This window comes from Neodiprion pinetum, chromosome 6 (genome assembly GCF_021155775.2).
Source record: "Neodiprion pinetum isolate iyNeoPine1 chromosome 6, iyNeoPine1.2, whole genome shotgun sequence".
NCBI lineage: Eukaryota > Metazoa > Arthropoda > Insecta > Hymenoptera > Diprionidae > Neodiprion > Neodiprion pinetum.
In genome coordinates this window covers 31,094,593-31,116,954 of record NC_060237.1, presented here as the reverse complement: position 1 = coordinate 31,116,954, position 22,362 = coordinate 31,094,593, and the positions used below count along the sequence as shown (strand labels likewise).

At 45.9% G+C, this 22,362-nt stretch overlaps 1 protein-coding gene across 2 annotated transcripts in view; it reads left to right on the top strand.

Moving 5' to 3' along the window:
* The window catches only part of LOC124222359 (MAX dimerization protein), a 126,265-nt gene that overhangs the window by 93,278 nt on the left and 10,625 nt on the right, over positions 1-22,362 (top strand). The gene's annotated exons all lie outside the window — the stretch shown is intronic.

Sequence of the window (22,362 nt, the reverse complement as noted above, 5' to 3'; positions counted from 1 at the left end):
TTCCCTCGAAGAACAGGTATATCGACTTTTCGAGAGACCCTCCTACGCTTGAGCATCAGAATTCTGAAAACATTGCGCCTCGTTACACCTGCCAAGAACACGTTGCAAATACTCGATTTCGAAAACATCCCGGGATAAGTGCACTTCGAGATAAGTGCCAAAACAGATAGGAAACGTTCGTCGGAGAACACAATCAGAATTTAATGGGAAGTAAGACAAGAGTCTTCTAATGGAGCTCGGATAGCCGAAACCTCTACGCGACCTTATATTGTTAGTTCGAGACGATTTCCTCCACTAAGACCTTAATGCCCGTCTACCTCTTAGCGCTTAGCTGCCGCGATTAGGCGAATTGCTAAATGCGATAAGAGAGGAGGACACACAGAGCCATTGCGTTCCTCGCTCAGCCGGGAGTGAAACTCTCGGTGAATGCCACCGTTAAATGCAGGGCCTTACTTAGGGTGGCTCTCACCGACCCCTCGCCTAACGCCCCTCGACCACATCCTACACCGAACGACACGGGCTGCCTGATGGTGCGACAAGCACGTGGCATTCCTCCCATCGACCTTTTGCAAATATCACCCAACCGACGATATTTATTAACGCGATGTATGCTTAGAGACTGGGTGGAGTTTATACGTCGGTTCAGATATACGTCTCGTTTCGTGCACACCTATGTCAATTACAGTTAATGATCTCGTCTCGTGACGTCCATTTTTTTCATGTTCAAGTACAGGAGGTGAAACAGTGATTGATACTGGCTGTATGTTACATATGTACTTACGTTGTTATCTCAAGCTACTCAATGTTCACCGTAATTCGTAGCAGTGGTCGACGTTATCTTCTTGCAGTTATCCCGAAGCATTGCGATGCCGTAAGTTACGTAGGCATTACAATACCTTATTAACCCGAGATGTAAACAACTATTGCAGGTATGCATGCAGTTGATTGATAAGATGAGAACTTTCGCTTGTGTGAAAATATTTGAAATCAAAAAAATTTGGCAAATTATGATCGAGTCTCGTGAAAAAATGTTTTCCAGAATTGTGAGGAAAATCACCAATGGAAAATCCGAATCAAATTTATCATCCACATTCCTTGCCGAGGGTCGTCGAATGCGGGGGACGTCCCACTCGTCAAATTGATTTTTTCTATTTTCTCATTTTACTCAATCAGCGAGGAATTCGTATAGCCATAACTACGTGAAGAGTTTCGCAGTTTCATCCTAACGCTGAATTCGGGAGAGCGTATTTTCTGCTTGAAATTGCATTTTCGTTGAATAATCACCGTCGTTAGGTCGTCGAAGAAAAATCACGCTTTTCACTCCCTCGGTTGCCGAATGCTGGTACGCATCTCGCACGTCAGGCTATAATTGCCCTTCCGACAGCCTGTATGAACCGTTAGAGAGTAAAGTGGGGCGAAAAATGAATGAAAATGACAAAATGACGCTGGCACACCCGCGATATTTCCAACGGGTTGTCAACCTCCCGTTCGGTCGTCGACGCGCACCACTCGTGCAGTTTTATTCGCCCGTTTGGGTTGCTATCGCTGAAACATTCACGGAATTCCGTCGAAAATTATGTCCAAAGCAATTTAACACGCAGCTCTCGGTTTACGCTTTACCGCGGCCATCGCCTGCCGCGTCCGGCAACCCTCTCTCCTTCCCTCCCTCCGACACTTCGTCTCACTCGCAATATTCCCCGGTTTCCGATCCGGCCCACCTCCATTCCCGGGACATCCAAAGCAATTCTAGCCACTAGCCGCGTACAATGTGATTAAAAACAGAGGTCTAACCCGCCCCTGCTAGGCAGGGCTTACACCGCAAACGTCCGCCCGAGTTAATGTAAGTCCTTTGTCGAGCCGAATGGTCCCGAAATATACCGAAGGTTCCTTCGTGCATCCTTCGTCCATGCCAACCGCCGAGAACTCAAATTCTCTCGAAATGGGGGGCAAATGGTTCCTTTTCATTCCCGTACATCCAGGACGCGGTCAAGGACGTTGCTTTCCTTAAGGCCTGAGTATCCGGTGGTTATTCTTAAATAACGATTTCTCGTCAAGGGGAGAGTCGCGCGACTCGTGGAACACGTGCGTCTTCTTCGAATACTCGTACCATACCTCCACATCAATGCCGCGGGTTAGTCATTTTCCAGGGTTACACAGATGATCATGAAAAAAGAAGGGAAAGGGTCAAGTTTTTTCCGAGGTGTGAAGGTGCGGTGGTTAGCTGGGGGAGGAGTAATATGCTTTTTTCCATGCTCTCGGGAGCTTTTCGGAATTTTCAAGTCTTTGGACGGCGTAAATGTTGGTTTGTAACGAGCTGGAGGAGCGAATAGCGATCTAGAGAAATAAAATATGCGCAGGATGTCGTGCTGGCTCTGGAGGGAGCCTTCAGGCTAAAAGTGGGGAGACAAAGAGGAAAACAGTAGAATTATATCCTCTCTCTTTCAACCTCACGAGTCCCGTATCTATCGGGTCACGTGACTTATAAAGCAATTTCGGCGTCCCCGAAAGGGAGACAAAACGTCATCTTACCATGTTTGTCTCTCAGACACGTTTCACTTGCGGGTCGCGATAGGGAAGGCTCCTTTCCGGTACTGTAATCCCTAAGAATGGCACAGATTAAAGATTCATCCTCGGCAAGTAATTTTTTTTTTTTTTTTAACACAAAAACAGTCGTCTCTCGCCTGTTTCAATTCCCGGAAATGTCTGCAGAGGGGCGGTCCTTTGTCGCCGCGTGTGTTTTCCACTCCGGCCTCCACCTTTAGGACTTTTACGCTCTGTTTCTATTCCTTTTTCCTGCTTTCGGTCTGCCTCTTTGCCAGCCACTCGGTAAGCTCGTGACCTCACGACCTAAATAACCGCTGTTCGCTTATTTCGAAATCACTTAATCGAGGGTGGAAATTGTTGCACTGCATATGAGAGGCGGTGAGAGAGGAGGAAGTGCCGTTGGCAAGTGGTTTTCAAGTGTCGAAAAACGTTTTTTAAATTTTCACCGGCACAAAAAAGCTCTCTCGGGCTTCTCACGGCATAACAGACTTCCTCTCATACTCCCAGTGCACGTACTTCGACGTTGAAATTCCTCCAAATCTTTTGCGCGTTATACTCACCCTTCGTTTCACGAATATAAAGGCCGCGGTAAGCTTGCGCGCTTGCGCATTTACGAGATAGTGAGTTTTATAACACGCGGAGAAAAGTCGAGAGGGATACTGCGTTGAGGTTGTAAAGTTCGTCGAAACCGCACTGATTTATGGTCTCTCAAATAAAGAAAGCCATTTTACCGCGAGCTTTTTCGCTTATATGTGTATGCCTGTGCTTGTACGCAGTATGGACAACAAGAAGCGAGGCTTAAGGCGCCCCACAGTTTTAGGGTCTTGGAATAGGTAATGGCGAAGAGTTCCTCCTTTTATTCTCTTGTAAAATATTATTATACGCATCATGTGTACGAATTGGCATGGGCTAGGCTAGCTCCGTACCTCAAGTTTCTTCGTAAGTTACCTCAATTACTCGACTCAGGCGTATGCACGCATCCGTGCAGCTTGTACGCATCATGCGCAGGTGCGCGGATTTGTCGTTCGCCATGTCCCACCAAAGTCACGAAGTATCAATTGAAAAGAGAAGTCAACTGCACATGGAATTAGTACAACTCTACACGTGTTTAAACGTACAAAGATGCTTAAGATGGAGAGAAAACTGCCAAGCGATCTGCCATTATCAACGGTACCTGTTGTCCACTTTGGACATCTTGCAGAAAAACGATATCGCGAATTGAGCGCAGCGCATTTCTCTACAATCGAAATCGATGCCGCGTGAATTTCGTATTCCATATTTCATCCGTGTATGCAGATAGGGACGACATACGCGCGGACGACGAGATTGCTGGGGGGTGGTGGAGGTACGGTGGAACGAGGAGGACGGAGCGTGAACAGGGATGGGGGTTAATCAGGTATTCCATCCGACAGAAGAGGGGTGAAGGGGCGGGGCGCGTCACATATCGAAACGTTCGACGTCGTTTGCCACCGCCATTTTGTAATCACGGTGGCCGAGGTGTGCACACACACACACACACACACATATGTACGTATATGGATATTAATCGAAGGCAACACCTCCCTGCGTCGGCGTACACAGGTGTGTACGTACATACGGGTAACACGGGTACCATGCGTATCGTCATACGCCTGCGAATATAGTAGGGGTGTTACGAGCTCCTCGTACACACCTGCGTTCATCCATAGCAGCTCGCTCTCGCTCTCGCTTTCGCTTGGTGCGAATGCCAGAACGAACCCCCGAGGCATCCGCGCTCTTCTCATGGTTTGTCGAAACTGCGGAACACGGGGGTTGCACCATACCTGATACATCCGCACCGTATCCAAGTTCATCCAAGCTTTACGTTTATACGTGTATTGTATGTGTATAATACGCAGGTTCAGACCAGCCATCGTCGATACTCCACACGAGCCTACGGCCACGCCGAGCTCAATAATCAAAATAATAATTTTACGGCTCGAACGTGCTGCGCTTCGCACGTGTCATATACCAATTTCTATTAATAATGATAAATTGTTTAGAGATAACGGCGACCAGGTGTGTATATGTATACGAGGTGTCCCATTTAAGTTGACACGGTGGAATATCTTGTGAACAATGTGCATTCGAGGGGAGAATGTTTGAAATAACAGTTTCATGGTTCGAAGGGGGCAGTACACTGTGCTATCGTACTTTCCATTCAGTGGACGTTTACCAAGGTCATTTCGAAGTTAGCGTTGCTTTGTTATATGGAAACGTGTACCTTTCTTTTCACAGATTTGGATTTTACAAAGAAGAAAAACATGGAAAACTTTTATTTCAAACTGTGTTTCCTAAGACATCAATTTTTCAAGGTACAATTTATCCTGGCCGTTTCGAATTCGATGTTAACGTATATGTAGCTAGAAGCGTATTCCTGCAGCGAGGGGTCGAAAGAAATCGTTATTCATGGACAATTAAAATATAGTCGAGTCGAATCCGGTACTGAAATCGCAGTAGTAGTCTATATCGCACCCCAGCTATACATCAGATTGTTTCGTATCCCGTATATACCTACGTCTGTGCGAAACGTAAAAGCTTTTTCCCCGGAACATGGCCATTTATACGACTCTGAAGGTACACCACTATACGGGCTTACGTTTGTGTGTGTATATATATATATATATATATATATATATATGTATGTGTATGTATGTATATATATGTCCATGTACGTATATCGACGGCTTCGTTATCTCGATTTATCGTTTAATAAAAGCTGATACATCGTCGATGCGCGATGCCATTTTATTTTCCAACCGCCATCCCGCACTCTCTCGCCACTTCCTGGATGAGAGAGAGATAGAGAAAGCAAGAAAGAGAGGGTGTCTCCTCCGTGCTTCGTCAATATACAACCCTTTCTACAACCTCAGGATTGCACCGTTGTATAGAAAACAGGAGACTATTCTTAGAATAGAAGTATTGCATAAAAACCCATCTCGTCTATCACCCGAGGTATTTTCCTCCTGTCATCGACGAATATCAGGTGCTAAACCTGGTAGGCTGTCCTTGTGTACCTTCGAAAATCGTACGTAGCTTTGAAACTGCTTTTTCGATATATTTCTTAAGGAACGGAAACTGAACGTTGAGCTAGTACTTGCGATGAAATCGTTCGGAAAAAGCCACTGAACCGCGTACTGCACGTATGTATCACCTGTCAAGGAGAGGGGGGGGGGGGGGGGGGGTACCCTACTTTTCACAACATCCGCTCATCTTTTCCGCGTAGACCGCGGCGCTTTTGCCTCGACAAAATAATATAAACCACAGCACATGTCGGCTGCAGCAGGGACGAATGGAGGAACACGATATAGTTATGACCCGCGCGTGGACCACCCACCCGGCAGCTGTCGATTCATAAACGAAATTCACACCCCGAAGGGATTGTCGTCCCGTCATCCGATTTACGACAGGGTTGTTGGAGCGACCTGCAGGGAGGGCGCGGGTACCTGCACAGCAGTCAAAGAACCTCAACGACGATTTAACGCCTCGTTTTTCTTTGTCTTTGACGCGACGATTATCCGAACCATAGCCCGGAGGGTGCAGAGGAATAGGAATTGATTGCCTGCTTGAGAAATTAATTAATTCCACGGGCAATTTTCAAGGGCTTCAGATATTACCGCCGGGCAATTGATCCGGACCGAAGAAATGACTTCAAACAAGATACGGCAACATGTAAAATCCACGCGCAGCGCAAAGCTGAATCGAGGGGTTTTCCTATACAAATTTAAACGAGTTCCATTCTTTCCGTATGAAATCGATAGCAGTAACCAGCCGCGGTGATGTCCAGATTCCAAAATGCCGGGTTTGCAGCGCGACTGCAAGAGGGGGATGGCAGCGGTAGTGGTGGTGGTCGCACACCCCACCCACACGTTGCTCCCTTTTAGTGCTTTTTAATTTCCGTAACACGCGGCGGCACGGAGCTCGAGCTCTCGGGGGGTTAAACCGAGATGTGACGTCACAGACGGAACAGAATGGAACGGAACGAAACGAAACGAAACGAAACGGGTTCAACCATTACCGCTGCTACTGCTGCCGCCACCGCACTAGTTACGGTCGCTTCGTGACCCGTCAACACTTTACCCGGGGACAGCTGGCTCTGGCTCTGGCTCCGGCTCCGGCTCCGGCTCCGGCTCCGGCTCTGGCTATGATTCTGGGTAAAAGTTGACGAGCGGGAAATCCCCCCGATCCCTTGCCGTCCCCCGACACCAGCGCGACCGCGAGCTTTCGTTCCTATAGCCTCGCGAATTGGGGTAATGCCGAGGGGACATTAGTTTTCCGCCGGTGCAGACCTGCGCGTGATTTAACGCCGGGGGTGGGGGGGTGCGCGAGGGAAAGAAACGGGAAATTTTGCCTGTGGAAATGCGGGCAAGTGTTTGCAAATACTATTTCCGGTCTATATCTACGTATAAACGATATCGATGGAATGCTTCGATACTATACACCTATTATACTATTGGGTATGCTATTTAAATGTGAACGAACGCGGTATGTATGTACGTACATACGCCGTTCATTTCTCGGTATGAAATAATGCACGTTTCTGTAAGGTATAATGCGTCGCGCATTAACGTGTGAGGTCGTGCATTTTTTGCAACGGAACACGTACCCTCTTTATCTTTCTTTTACTCCGTCTTATCATTTCATCTCTCCTTCGTATCGTCTGATGAATTAGATCATCTTCCTTTTTTTTTTCTTTATTATTGTCGTATTATTTTTAAATTATCTTTATTCTCTACTGCAATCATTCCTATCGCGAGTCACAGCTCGATGCCCGATCAGTATACTTCCCGTCTATGATGTTTGTTTCCTCGACAAATTGTGTGGCAAGCATAATATGTCGCGGTCATTAAAATGCAAAAATATCCAGACTCGTATGATTCATTGAACCTGCAATGTATTTTACCACGTAACCCTGCGCTTTAAATACACGTCAATAGTTTAACAAGATGGCGAGGTTATTCCCATTAATTACACCAACCGATCATGTAGACCATTGAAATCGTACAATTATTTCGTGAAGCTAATTGTACGAAGTGCATACGCGCGTACAGACCTCCGATAAACTGAGCGCTCTGACGTGAGGGAATTAGCCGCGACGGAAAGGTCAAAGGAACGTGCAGGTACATATTCAGAGGGGTGAAAGCTTTAGTGACAGTTTTGAAAAACTGCTGCAGTTCGCCAACTCCGCTGTATATTTCAGATATATGTAATACACGGGTGTACTTACGTGTAAAAAAGAAACTGAGGTACGACTGTGGTGGTGAGGACGAAATCCTCGACGCTAGCTGTGCAGGCAGGAAAACTGTAAAATAAAAGTTCGTTAATTGCTCAGTTCTGAAGTAGGTACCTCAAACTGGTGAGAATTTTGTTTTTCAAACAATAATCATCGTCATCATTATTAATATTTATTTTGGCCGGGAGATTCTGACCACGATGAAGTCATTTCTCATGATTCCCAACAATTCTCTCCTATCGGATTTAATCAGTTACACGCGTACGAGGTTCAAACCGTGCGTTGTGTACCTATAATATTCCACTCCCACGCACACCTTCTGCACCTACTCGCTTTATTTTTCTTTCATTCGGGTTAAATCGAATATCGCGAATAGTGGGAAATAAGCGAATGTGATTACACGCCAATGGTAACATATGTATGCATAGACGGCGGAAAATTCTCTCCGTATTTGTTGACGGTAAAAGAGAAAATTGGAAAAATAGAAGGAAAGAAGAAAATGAAATAAATTCAGCTTTGGAAAAACAAAAATTATGGATATTGAACCGCGTAATTAACGGCTTGTATTTCTACAGCTAGTCGCCCTTAATTAACAACAACGAATTAACCGTACCCAGCGCAACGCGGATGCATGCATGCTGGCGTTTGTTCAGCTATTACGCATACCAATGCTGGTACAAATCCCGTGATGCGTGCCGAGACCCGCAACTTGCCGCACTCGGTAGTAGTGAACGCGGATTGCGAGGTTGTAAAACAAAATGAAAGTTATATCAAAACTAAAACAGAAAAAAAGCTGGAGCTCACTGTTTTCATTTGAATTTCAATTACGTTATTTCATTTTGAAGGGGACAAGCAAGTTCCTGCAGAAATGGAAATAACAAAGCGAAATACGAGGTTTTCGGTCTACTGAACAACAGTTTTCTCCCAAGGTGCAAAATTCACTTGATTTATTTCCGATATCACCGCTGTATGAATATATATAACGGTTATATAGGCAAGGGTTTAACCTCGCATCACAAAACTATACACACGACAGTTTTTTGTTACAACAGCGTAACTTCGTTTCGTTGTTCGGAAATAATCTTGGCCTATCCTGAAATTATTCAACATTATTTTGGAATGATGTGAAACTGTTTCGTTTGGCAAACTCGTGTTATATATTTTTTACCCCGTAACGCATGAAAATAAAACCGATATCACGAGGCCCGATCAAAATATCGCGTGGTAATAATCAGTGGAAATCTCCCCGTTTATATTGTATGCAAATGCAAATATTTATGTAAACATAGACGAAGCCAGAATGTCCATTATACCGATGCACGGGAAAAATACGGCTGACCGATATGCCTAATTTGAAATCCGGTGATGTGTTTAATTAACTGTTTGCTTTACCTTATTCGTTCGGTTCCAATAATATTAATATAGGCGTGCAACGTATCAGTTCGTTTATCGCCGCGTCTGTTTATCTGACGGTGCCCAAATGCCGCAGGTAGGCTTTCGGGATTTCTAGGTCGACAATCTGAAAGTGATTAGTTCGAGTAAGATTGATTCCCACTTTGAGTGACTCTTACAGCTTCTACTATAAGTACTTCTAATCTCGTTAGGTCCGCCAGAAATCAACTAGCTGTTCGGCAATATTCCTATTTCTGGGACCACGCCTGTCGCGTACCGTCCATTGCAATATTACGCGCTCGAGCAATAAGAAAACCCCTGTGAAGAAACGAGTACCTGTTGAAGAGAATGGCGAAACGGCTCCTCGCGAGTGCGTAATCCATGCTTCTTACATTGGAGCATGGGTGCAAATTGTGTCCGAGGTTCGAAGTACGGAAATCGGGAATTCGAGTTGGTAACTGTGAAAGTAGATTATAGGAACCTGGGAATAAGCATCCTGACAACCAGTGTCATCTCTGTAACAAAAAGTCACGCCGCTATATTCGACCTGCTGTTTGACAATAGCTAAAATAGCTAGTATAGCAATCCATTATTTCGGTGAACCGCTTTAGTAGCATAATTGTGTTGCTTATTTACAACATTTAAAGATAATGGCGCTCTTCCATCGTATTATGCAGCTTCAACGATGAAAGTTTCTCAAGATACGGCGAGTTGAGGAAGATCCGGATGATTTTGCGATATTTTTCATCTCCGTGCAGGCGTTGCAGTCATTCGTACAAATGAGAAATGCCGAGGTTTTATGGTCGCCGGGTATTAGAGGCGGGGCCAAAGAGGGCTGCACTGATGCAGACGGTGCTGGTTTTAATGAACTCTTTCACCCAGCACTCGCGCCACCCTTAAACCACCGCTTTGAACCGGTGTTCTCAACGCCCGACTACACGCAACCCTTTCAAACTAATCAATACTCGCCACTTCCCGATGTCACCGCGGCGCACAAGATTTGCACAATTAGCCTCTTTCTCAAACTCGGTGCTTCTAACGACCGACCGAGCGCAGCGGGAAGAATGAATCGGCGAATCCGTAGCAAGAGGCATTAAACCAGACATCTTACGTTAGTTGATACCGATTCTTGATGGAAAAATGAAACTGAGATAACGCTGCTGCATCGTTGTTGTACGCGACAGAAGCCCAAATTACATGGATAATTACGTCAGTGTTCTGAAGCCTTCTCACCGACGATGAACGACGGTTTTTCTACTCAATTCCTGTGTTCTAGTTAATAAAGTAGACGCATGAAATCGTCTCCTCTAACTACGCAATACCCACTTATTGATTTACGATACTGCGGTTCAACCATAAATCTGGAAAAATTATTACAAACAAGAATAGTACAATTACGTCTGTTATAATAGAACCTCGATTAACGAGGATAATCCGGATACGACGTATGCAATGTTAATATGAAAAACGCCTTTCATTTTACCATGTAATTATCCGTTGCATCGTCATTATGTCACTACGTATAAAGAAGATAACATTTTTATTTTTATACTGGCTTAAGAAAATCTTCGAGTATCGATCAGAATCCACCTCATACGTGTGCGACCGACTCCTTGAGTATACACGTAATCAAACTATTGATAGTAAAACGAATTTTCAAAAGTGAAAACAATAAAGTACTTTGCATTTCTTACTTTAATGAGAATCTGTAACGTTGTAGAATTGATTCATATAGCCTATGTATAAATTGATCTCAGCACTTTTCGTAATCGGCGAGTTCGAGTTTTTCGAAATATTTTCGTATTCCAAACAAACACCTCTTGCCCTAGACTTGATCGGTACGAACCATTTTTCAATAGTCAAAAACTTTTCTTCTTAGACTCGAGAAATTCAAAAATACATTCCAAAGGTTTTAAGATTAACAGCTGCGGAAATGAAACGAAATTTTTCCGTCTTCCAACTGTATCAGCTTTTGAATACGCGGTCTGAGCGCATGAGAAAAAGTCTGGGAAAACAAACATCGTTTAATCGGGAAACAAAAATACTCGTGGAAGGATGGATAGAATACCTATTTAGCTCTGGGGGTTAGCCCATAAGAGCGTATACATATCAATTTAAACAATATTACTAACTATATCGATATATTGTTACGTATATACATTTGTATAATACAACCATATGATATAAACGGACGTCTCACTAATCTAATCGAGAAACAATATTTTTAGTATACACGAGTACGTGTCTCAATCCAGTCGCAAAAATATGGGGATGCTAGGAATGTTTACATGGGATAGTAACGAGCGCCGACCACAAGAGGAACAATATATGTGAAACAATATAACAGCACGGTCGTGATTAGATAGACAAAGAGAGCGGTAAAAAGATTGAAACAGAGAGAGTGGGACTTTGGCATTGACAATGGCTTTATTGCCGACGTAGACGTAAACTTGCTCCGGATCCCCATGCAGCTGCAGAATTCATTACTGAGGTAATACTTCTCGGTTGTGTATTTTGTTTCGAATGCTCGAATTGTCTTCTGTCGTATAAAGTATCACGAAAGATAAATTAACTCTGCTCCGGAGGCCTTTGGAAAAATTGAATTTACTTTATTCACTTGATGATTTTACAACCTGTCGTTTGTAGTTAGTTACATTTTGTCCTTTTATTTTTACTTTTTATCTCGTCCTCGTGACAACCGGCAGTTAGTTTATTGGTGACAAAATTTAACGTGTTCGTTCGTATCGTTTTTTATGAGCACATGCAAAATTGAGTGATCGGTGACGTTTGAAGTGGTCGATATGGCGGCCGGAAGCACTCGAATTTTGTGTCTGACTATTGCCAAACCACGTCTCGAGCATGATTGTTACGTCACCGTCAGTAACAAGTGGTGCGAAGCGTCCCTTGAGCCGAGCCGATTCTGATAATGTTAACGAAACCGTTCGTCACAACAGTAGTCGATATGATCGGTGCGAAGTTTGGTGGGATGAAAATAAACTAAAAATCTTGGGTGTATTGGTTCACGCGGGAGACGCAAAGGCTGGTACAGTAAATGGGAAACTTCATTTTTAATACTGTGCCGAATGTGGAACACGTGGAAGGCAGCAGCTGAAAGTTAGCTGATCTTTTCTCCGAATAGCGACGATTTTCATCGGTAGATAAGGATGCGTGTAATATACATACAGAAATGATAATATAGAGAGAGTATCGTTTCTACAAGGATCAGTTCTTCAAGTTCGCCTCGAAAGGTCCGTTTCTACAGGTGGCAGTCCTACAAGTTCGTTTCTCATACATTCAATCGTCAGTTTCGTACAATTTGATTTAATTTAATTTAATCTATTTAAATTTAATTAAAATTATCTGCCCGACACTTGTAGAAACGAACCTTTCGAAGCGAATCGGGAAAAACGTAGTTCCAGGATCGCCACTTGTAGAAACGAATTTGTAGTATCGGTCCTCTCTCATACCGTACAACTGATTGAAAATTGAAAGAAAATAATAAAATCCCTCCAAAGGATAGTGGATAACCGTCACCCTTCGCGGTTGAGAATCACTGTTACCTGGACAGTGAGGAAGGAGGAGAAGGCGGAGGTGGCGAGGGCAGAGCTCGCTCGGTGTGACGAGAATAGAGGCGTGTTATTGATTATGGAAAAATACCCCTCCGCCTGGGTGTCATGGCTACTGTACACTCAACTAGTCCCCACTTACCAATATATATACATACACATATACACATATATATCTTTGTACGTACGCATATCGTCCATGCAATATACGTACAAGGTGTACCGCATTCGTCGTGCATTCGCTGGCGCGCGCGCGTGTATGCACGCGTGTTTCGTACTCGTCGCAACATCTTTGCGTATGTACATACAACGTCAGGACTGCGTGCGCTGTGCACGTGTACATGCATATAATACATGTAAAAATTTTGTTGCCGGGCCGCCCGCACCGTTCCTCGCGCGCATTCCGTTTCCTTACCCGTATGACTCGTTGCGTTGTTCCATTTCATTTTTTCTCCCTCTCCTATTTTCTTCTTTGAATAGCACCCCTACCCATCCGCGCGCTCCCTTCTCTTTCTTCTGCTCATGCAGCTCGTGTTCTTTCTCAGCAGTCGATTTCTTGCTAGAGGATGAAGGGACGAGGGTGAGGGTGAATGAGTGGAAGTCGGAGAGGGAAAGCCGGAGGGAGACTGACGTCATACTCCGCGACATCGTCCGGTTTAATGAAAACTGCGATGCGTTGTCGCATCAATTATTTCCTTGGTAATACAACAGTCCGGGATTTTTGCACGCGTTACGTAAGGCGAGCATAGTTGAGGAATCGAGGACTAGGAATTAACCTCACCCGACGTGAGAGATATCGGAAAACTTGAATCACCCGCCGGAAACAACCTAACCCAATCCTTTCGACTTTTACAATTTCGTACCTGGGTTGGAGAAAATAAGGGGAAAGAAACTGTAGGTACTGGCCTTTCCGTGACAGGGATACGAATTTTCCGAGATGTTCTTCTCCCAGGTTGAAATCGGCCATCGCTCATCGCACCCTTTCCGACATCTTCGAAGGATAAGTATACGGGGGCGATTGTTTTCTTTTCGAACGTCACGCAACTCGGCCCAAGCTGTTGACGTTTTTCTTGACGCTCTAACCAACTTCGCTCCGGGCTCTAGCGTCGAGTCGACGAGACTGCCGTTCGAATTTCATCCGTACGCCGAAGATGGTGTAGAATAGTAGAGGGTGCCGCGACGAAGGGGGATGGATCCCCGCGCTTCAATGTCGTTGAGACGTAACCTCGAGGATGGTGTATTCGAGCGAAGCGACGTCGACTCGTTCGCCCGAGATAAAAAGTTTATATATATATATATGTATATATACATACATGTGAAAAAAGAAAAAAAAAAAAGAACGCGGAGGAAGCAGCAGCAGCAGCAGCAACAGCAGCAACGGCGTGCTGCAGAGAAGAGACTCCCAGGCGTCGCGACGCCCGACCCTCCGTTCCTCGTCCGCGGCTGCTATGTCGTCGGATAAAAACCACCTAAGGATTTGACTATTTGTCTAGCTGCAGAGACGGGAAATGTGTCGTCGCCGTTGTCGTCGTCGTAGTCTCCTCTTGTCTCTCCGTTCCCCGGGACGGCATCCCTCTTCGCATGGAGAATCATTAGGAGGTACTTCACCCGACCCTCCTCTGCACCCGCGACCCAGAACGACGCTGAAACATATCGTCGTAATTTATTATACCTAACGGGAGGAGATCGCCGACCGCTCCTTCGATCGCCATTTTGACTATGTTTTTCTTTTCTTCGCGTTTTGTTTGTTTGGTTTTGTGTTTTTTTTTTTGTTTCTCACTCTGTCACGGCTTGGCGTCGGCTGGCGAAAGAACCGAAGAGACTTGCTGGCGCGCAATCAGTTACCGGATACTTCGAGTGATCGTACGAAATCGATCAAACGGTTTTTCTTTTAGACGAGGAGAAAACTGAATAAGATCTCTCGGTGCGCGGAAGACCGTTCTTCCAGGAATAATGCAAACGGACGTAGCCGAGGCAAAATAAAAATGATACCACTTTATCGGGTCATCCGCTACTTTTTATTCGTTGTTTTTTTTTTGTTTATTGCAGCATCATAGATGGCACTTGCTTCAAGGTTGTCAGTAATCGCTGCCCTCGTTGTACACGATATACGAAAAAATGCTAAAACCTGTATCGAACGGTGCTTTTAGTATAAATCGAAATTGCTGAAGTACTAATTGAACAGCAAAAGCTGCAAAAAAAACCTTTATCTCGTAAATTTCTCGACGCGTCACTTTCTTCGCGCGATGAAATTCACGCCGGTCCGCGCATAGCAGGTACCGGATGATCGATATTGTCAGGGATATGGGATGCCTTTTAAAACAACCTTTGACGTATTGAATTAGTTTTCAGTGGTTCCGAGGTACATGGAGGAATACAAAATACGGATAAGGCAAAGTCAGCTTTATCCCTTCTCAAAAATGAACGTCGTCCCGTCTTCTTCCCACCGAAAAATTGATCCACCTACAAGGTTGACAAAAAGACGAAATGCGCGACATGGAAGTACAAGCGTACTCAACAGAGAGAGCTGTGAAAGATAAAACGGGGAAGGGAAAAGTTGGACATCTTCTTTGCCGATCCCTTCGGCAGCCCTCCCACATACTCGGAAAACACCTTCGACCCCCAACAGCCTACTTTCGCCGGATCGACGCGTAAGCCTTGAATTCCGGGAGCTGGGCAGGGAGCGATCACTCGATAAAGGGCCACCGTCTGTCCCGCGGAAAACACTCCGCCCCATCTCTCATCGATACCTACGTTGCATCCCCCTCAGATAAATAAAGATATAGCTGGCAGATAGGGGTGTATGTATGTACATACGGATACAGACAGAGATACACTCTGCGATCCGCGACACATACTCATAGACTTTAAATAAGAGCGCGCAAGTGCGGCCGGAGGATAACAAAACGGTCAGCGGAAGTTTACTCGAGGTATTTTTTCCAGCTAAAAAGAATTCTCAACTATATGTTCCTCAATATATACAGAGTGTACGTATTCGGTCGATCATAGACGGCTTCTTCAATCGCGTTCGCCCGTGGCTTCCTTCCTTCGACTCGCAAGAGGCAAAAACAAGGAGAAAAATAAAATCAAAAACAACTCGTATCGTTCTGGCCGGGCAGGGCGGACCGAGGATGATTTAGGAGGGGCAGCTCGCTTCCCGGGTCACGCGCTATAAATCTGCTCACCCCGCATGCAGGCAGGTCACCAGGAGGGTCGCGTGACCCCGCGAACGCCGAGCAACAACGCGACGAAACCCCAGACATGCCTTTCCCAAAATTTCGAAAGAGAGAGACGGAAAAGGCTGGTGTGGGGTCGAGTTTCCACCGACCCGGCGAACCTAAGCAAACCGTAACCCGGAGGGCAGGACTGATTCAGATTCGATGATAACGTGGCCAGAATTTCTATAGGGGATTTCAACGCCGAAAGATAGACACTCGGGGAAAGAATAAGGTGTTTTATGCAACTTTGAGTCGGCCGTCCTCTTTAATTGGCGAAAAGGGAAAAGGGAAAAGGCAGCGGGCGGTTGTTGTGCGTCCGCGCGTTCAAATATAACGTATATGTACATCGCCGAGGCAATTTGCTTCGGGAACGCTGCACATCCGGTTAGATAGAGTTTCGAGTTTTACGAGACCTCCGGGTCCGAGTAGTTTAATTTTGGTCTTGCACTGGGTTATTAACTTCTGGTCGTAACGGAGGGCCGTTGCAGCGCGGCGAGGGAAGGACTAAGCGGAAGGTACTTCTCCTAATCCCAGGGCTTCTGCGGTTCTCAAGAACCGCCGTATAAAACCACAGCGATCAATTTGACAGGATGCGATCTGAAACTCGTATGTTTGTTCACGATCAGTGAGTGATTCGTTCCTACCATATAGTTTATTCGTGTACGTACCTACGCGTGTAATATACACGCAACTCAACGGTAAAAACGCTCTCATCGAACTAAGCTGGCCGATGAGCTTCGTATTTTCGGTAAAATGGAGAATCATTTGAAGGCAAAACGTCGGAAAGATCGGAGGTTCCCTAGATCCGGTTAACACGGAGTTTGGTGCATGCGGTGAGGGGGCGAGACACGCACTCCGAGATAAGCTGGTAATAATCCGAACAGCATCTGTTGTCTAGAGGAGGCACAGCTAGTCGGTGATGGTGTTGGGTGCGATGGAGTCGAGGAAGGAGCTCTCTAGCGAGAGTCGGAGGTTCCCCCCTTAGTTTACCGCTGCCGTCTCCTTCTGCTCCCTTGGCGAATTGCTCGCATCTTCAAACTTGGCTACAGTGGCTTAACATTTATCACCATGGATTAATTAAAACTGGAACACCGGTCCTCCCGCTCTCTAGGTGTCCCGCTGCAAACTGTGCAGCTAATATCCCTCAGCCTAAACAACAAACTTTCCACTCATCCTGCCCGCTCTCTAAGATGTTTGCAGATGGCGGTCACGGACTGGTGTTGCCTACGTATAACCCTTATAACAAACACTCGACAAAGTCCGGAAGTGTTTTCTCTACCGAGGTATGACAGTACGACGACGAGATTCAACGAGCTCAGCCTGTATAATTGTCGTTTCGGAGCCGCGGTAGAACTCGTGATATCTTCTTTTGAGAAATTGCCTCCACTGTTTTGCCTACAGCAACGATGTGGTATCAGGAGTGCAAAACTGAAGAGGAATTTGACGATTTCCGACGTAATCGAGGATTAAAACTTGTGCACACGCGGATGATGACACTTGGTTAGATAGATATACGCAGGTATTAGCCACAACTAAAGTTAGACGTTGCCTTGGAGTGTAGCCGCAGTCTCTGGGCGCTTCTGCGGTCTACTGTCTCTCTCTCTCTCTCTCTCTCGCCGACGTTCAAGTCGTTCATCAAGCTAATCGCGATCACCCAGATTACCTTTTAGCGCATCACGTGAATAATTATTCAGCAGTGGCGGTGCAGAGGTAGGTAGTACCCAGTTGCGAGCTTCTCGTGTTATGCCATGGGAAACTAACGCCACCAATCTCGCTCTCTCTCTCTCTCGACTTAACAACGTGAAATATGCTGCGCTCCATCTTCCATTCTCCTCGCTGCTTCGTTCTTGTTCAGGTGTAACTTTCCTGACGCATTGCTTTTGGGTTATAGTCACGCGAATTTCTCACCGCTCTTCCTCCTCCTCTCTCCATCTCTTTCCCCGACACGCAAGGTGCAAGAGAAAAAAGTAGAAGAAAAAAGAAACACAACTAAAAGACGTAAAAACTAAAGGCACGGAGGGTGCAGCCCCGCGAATCTTTACGGGATCTTCTCACTCGCTGTGGCGTAAATACTTAGGTACCGACGAGAGCCAGTATATCGCAATAGGTACGCTCTCCTCGGCGAGTTATTCTTGCGATTGGCCCGGCGCCAGTCCGGAGTTGACCCTTCCCTCGCCTCTCAACGGTTTGCTTGGCCGACGAGTCAGGGGCGCCCCGTTTTCACCAACCGTAAAACGACCGCATACGTTTTCACGACAGAAACCCACACCGCTTAAAGAGAAGATAAACAACGATTAGGATCGGCAGGTGTCGCCCTCCGGGCTTCCTCCTCCCTTCCTTCCTTTCTTCCTTTTTTCGTTCGGTCAGAAGCGTCCGCGTCGGGAGGAAGGACGGAAGGAGATGAAGCGATGCAGAGCCGACGCGGCGACGCCGAGGGAACTATGTCTGACATGGAGGAGTAAACAAAGGAAGTTAAACAGGGGGGGGGGGGGGGGGGGATAGCGTGGTCTGAAAAACGTCGCCGTTAAGCCCTTTATCTCTTACTGATACTTAATTATTGTTACCAGCCGGGCGGGCAGCCAATTCTGAACGACGAGACCAGCCCGCGACCCCAAACCTAAATTTGCATGTAAACGAGGCCGCATTTGATTTAAATTACACACGCCCTCGCGACCCTGTGTCGCTTTACGCCTAAATACTCGCCGAGTATGGCGGAAGGAAGAGGAAGAGGAAGAGAAAGAGGAAGAGGGTTAATACTTGCGACGACCCCACTACTATTTCCCTATACATCTCTCTGCGTGTATGTGAGCTTGCTGTTCGAACGGCGGGACGATAACTCGTACAAGCTGTGTGCGTGGGTACTTTCCAACCTGCCTTTTCACCTTGGCACAATCATTGCGCTTATTGTGGCTAGATACTGCAGATGTCTTCTTCCGACCCCACCTCCTTCGCATCTCTCCATGTTCCGCATCTTCTTCCTCTACTCGGGCTTGTGCACTGAGCCGTTTGCGAAGGATTTAGTTTTTATTGTTCGAGCTGGAGTGAAACTATCAATCTTCTCCTTTGCTTGCGGGCTAGAACAGGGAGTTAAGCGAGTCGAGGCGAGGCAAGCCTCACCTCCATTCCCAAGCCAAGGTGCAGCAGCGAGTGGTAGGTATACCAACGTGACAGCAATTATCCCGGGATACGAAAACAAACTGTCGTTCGCGAATAAACTCGAACGGCCGCGCTGTGATAGAATGCACTAACTCGGTGAGTGGGGAAGGGGGAAGGGAGAAGGTTGATTAATGCGAGGGTACCTCGTTGACATAAAACTTGTGCAATATCTGGTTGAATCACGACACCGACCCACCGGCTACAAGGTATTTCTTGGATTAAACTGGTAGCAGCTTCGACGAGAGCGTAAAGTGGATGAGCGACGAAAGCGTCGATTGGAGATCATCTCAAACACGTATGGTTCTTCTCGTTTCAGCGCCACTTCCCCTCTCCCCTCTACCACCTTCCCACCCGTTCTCCTCATATCGTCACTTTCGGTATAAGAATAGCTTCGCCATTTATCCGTCTATTTATTCATCCTCTCGGTTTAGCGAGCGACGTTGTTTGTTCCACGTCAAAGCGAACACCGCGGTGATAGTGACGCAGGTCATTTTATGTTGAACGTTATTAATTTTGAAGAGGGTTTCGTCAACCGTGTCTTGGCCCGAGAACCACCTCACACCTGTCGGCTTATAAGATATTCATTCGTTTGCTTCGTGTCCGCGTACGGATGGATCGATTTTCACATACCTTGAACTTTGCTGATCGTGACGCGTTCTTGCGCGGCATCCCGCCACGGTTGTTCGCGTTTCCTTTCTCCTTCTCGGCAGTTTGCTAACAATAAGCCCGAGAGAAGGAGGGAGACACTCGCTGACGCTTCGAAACTTTCTTCTGGGTCAAGTTCATGATCGATGGTCGTTAATTACCAAACTCCCGCGAGGAGGCTGACTGAGGGTATATAGCGTCGAGTTCTCGGCAGAGGGTAGCGAACGAATGGAACGGAACCGAAACGAGTTGTGGTGCTGGAGAACCCAGGCTCAGGATGAATCGATTCTTACCTCTCGGTAGAAGGTCGGATGACCTAACGACAGGATTCGCCTCCTTCGTAATTTCATCAGTGTCAACAAACTCTGAGAGAACGGAGAACGGAAACCGACTACCCGTGATGCCTCGAGTCGCCGACCCGTTTGCTACAGCCCAACTTCACTACGATCGCTCTAAATGCATACGTCGCGTATCATTTTCCGAAACCCGGCAGGATTCCTATACGAGATCTCTCACGCTCCATTAAAGCAACTGACGCTCTTAATAAACAAACATACGCCGTATAGAGAGAGTCTGAACTATTGTTCATGTAATCACCAGCCGGTAAATGTTCGTCTTTATGTAACCTATGTACAGTGATGTGCATTAATAGGTTTCCAGTGGCTCAATATTTTTTTTTTCAATCCAAACTGGAACGAGTCATCTTTCTGAGAAAATTTTATGTGCCAACGACTAGCGGACCCCTGTAACAGGAAAAACGAACGATACGTTGATCGTAGATGCATAAAATTTCCACAGAAAGAAAACTTGCGTCAGTTTTGATTGCAGTAAAATAGTAAGCCACTAAGAATCCATTAATGGAACGTTACTGTACCATGCGTTATATCTTCCATCTTTTTTATAAAATTTACAGGATTGTTTTCTTTTTCCCGAAGTACTTCAAGATACTTTGATCATTCCGACCGCTCGACATTTTGAGCGTAGTCCACGTTCCGTAGACTTTCACATCCATTCCTACCGTTGACGTTCGAATTTGCGGTAACGAAATTGAAATACAGAAAGGAATTCCAAGTTCTACCTATCGGAGAACCGCTGACGTCCGATGAAGTTGATAGACATTTCGCGAGGTCGAGTAATTTAAGCTTGCACTCCGCAGTCAGCGTAGCGCATTGAAACAAACTACGGGTTTGCGCAATTAGAGGAAAATCGCGCAGAGTCGGAGACATTGACGAATGCTGGTACAAGCAGCCGCAGTTTCGACCGGTCATGCTGAGAGAACAATTTCGCGCGTCTAGCCGATCGCCAAGCGCGGCGTAACAGTCCGCCAATGCACAGCGTACCTACCTATACGTACCCCGCCATTATAATACTATGCAGAGATCGTAAATACGCCTCCGTGAGAATAATTCGCGGGTATGCGACTCGAGGCCGGGTGATTTTGGCTCGTACGAAACGCTATGTAATCTTGCTTCTTCGCGGATCGACGTGCGTTTAAGATTCGCTGGGATATATTTGCATGCAAGGCACGCTGGCGGATTTACCTTACCTCAAAAGCATTCGCGTCGTGACCCCTGACTTCAATCCAAAGCAAAAGATCAGGGGAAGGCAATCGTTCAAAGTTAGCTCAGTTACCCCGGATGAGAGGATAATTATTTTCCGACGTGATGATTAAGTTGCGAAATCTCGACCCCCGGGCTTCTAACTGCTGCGGGAACGGCGACGTTTTACGCTCAAACTTTGAGATAGTCAGAACTCGAGGGTTGGTGAAAATGTGCGTTGAGCGTTATTGGCGCACTCTTTAGTGTTCGATCATTACTTCAAGCTAACTTACGCTTTCTAAGTCTCCGCGATGTACAGTTCAGACCTCGGTACATATCGACTTTAATTTCATTTTTGCATTTACATCACTCCCCAATTCTTATATCCCGTTTTATTCAATCGTACACTCTTTTATTCGCGAATGAACTTCTTATCGAACACGAGCAGACATAAAGGTTACGTTGCGTCCGTATTACAGAATCGAAGTTTCTCTTAAGTACGGATCGGTTTGGCCTTAATTTTCGTACAGTAAAAGCTGTCACGTTTTGACGATCGTTGCCAGCCCTGCAGCAGCAGCAGCAGCAGCGGTAGCAGCCACAGCCGATGCCAGAATATTTTTAACGTGTACAGAAATTTTATTATTTTTAGCCCGTGACACAGTTACCTATTTGTTTCATTCCGCGACTAACGTAGTAACTGTTGGTATAGCATATCCCTGCTCAAGCGATGATCTTACCCACGCATTGTGAATTCTCCACGACGCTCGACGCGCTTGCGGACGGACAATTTCAGCTCGCCTCTTTCTCAGCATTTATCTAATCATCATAATCGTCGTCATATATATGCGAGTATGTTGCAACGTGTTCATGACTCGATGGACGAAAAATCACGAGGCTTTTGCTTCTGTATATTTTTTTTTGAAGTTCGGCGACAATCGTCGTTTTGTAAGTAAAGCTCAGGTACCTGCTCTGTAGCTTGAAGAATGAGGAAAAAATGCATGGAATATCTCGTCTGTCTTGTAGGTACAGCCATATAGGACGTAATGCCGCAA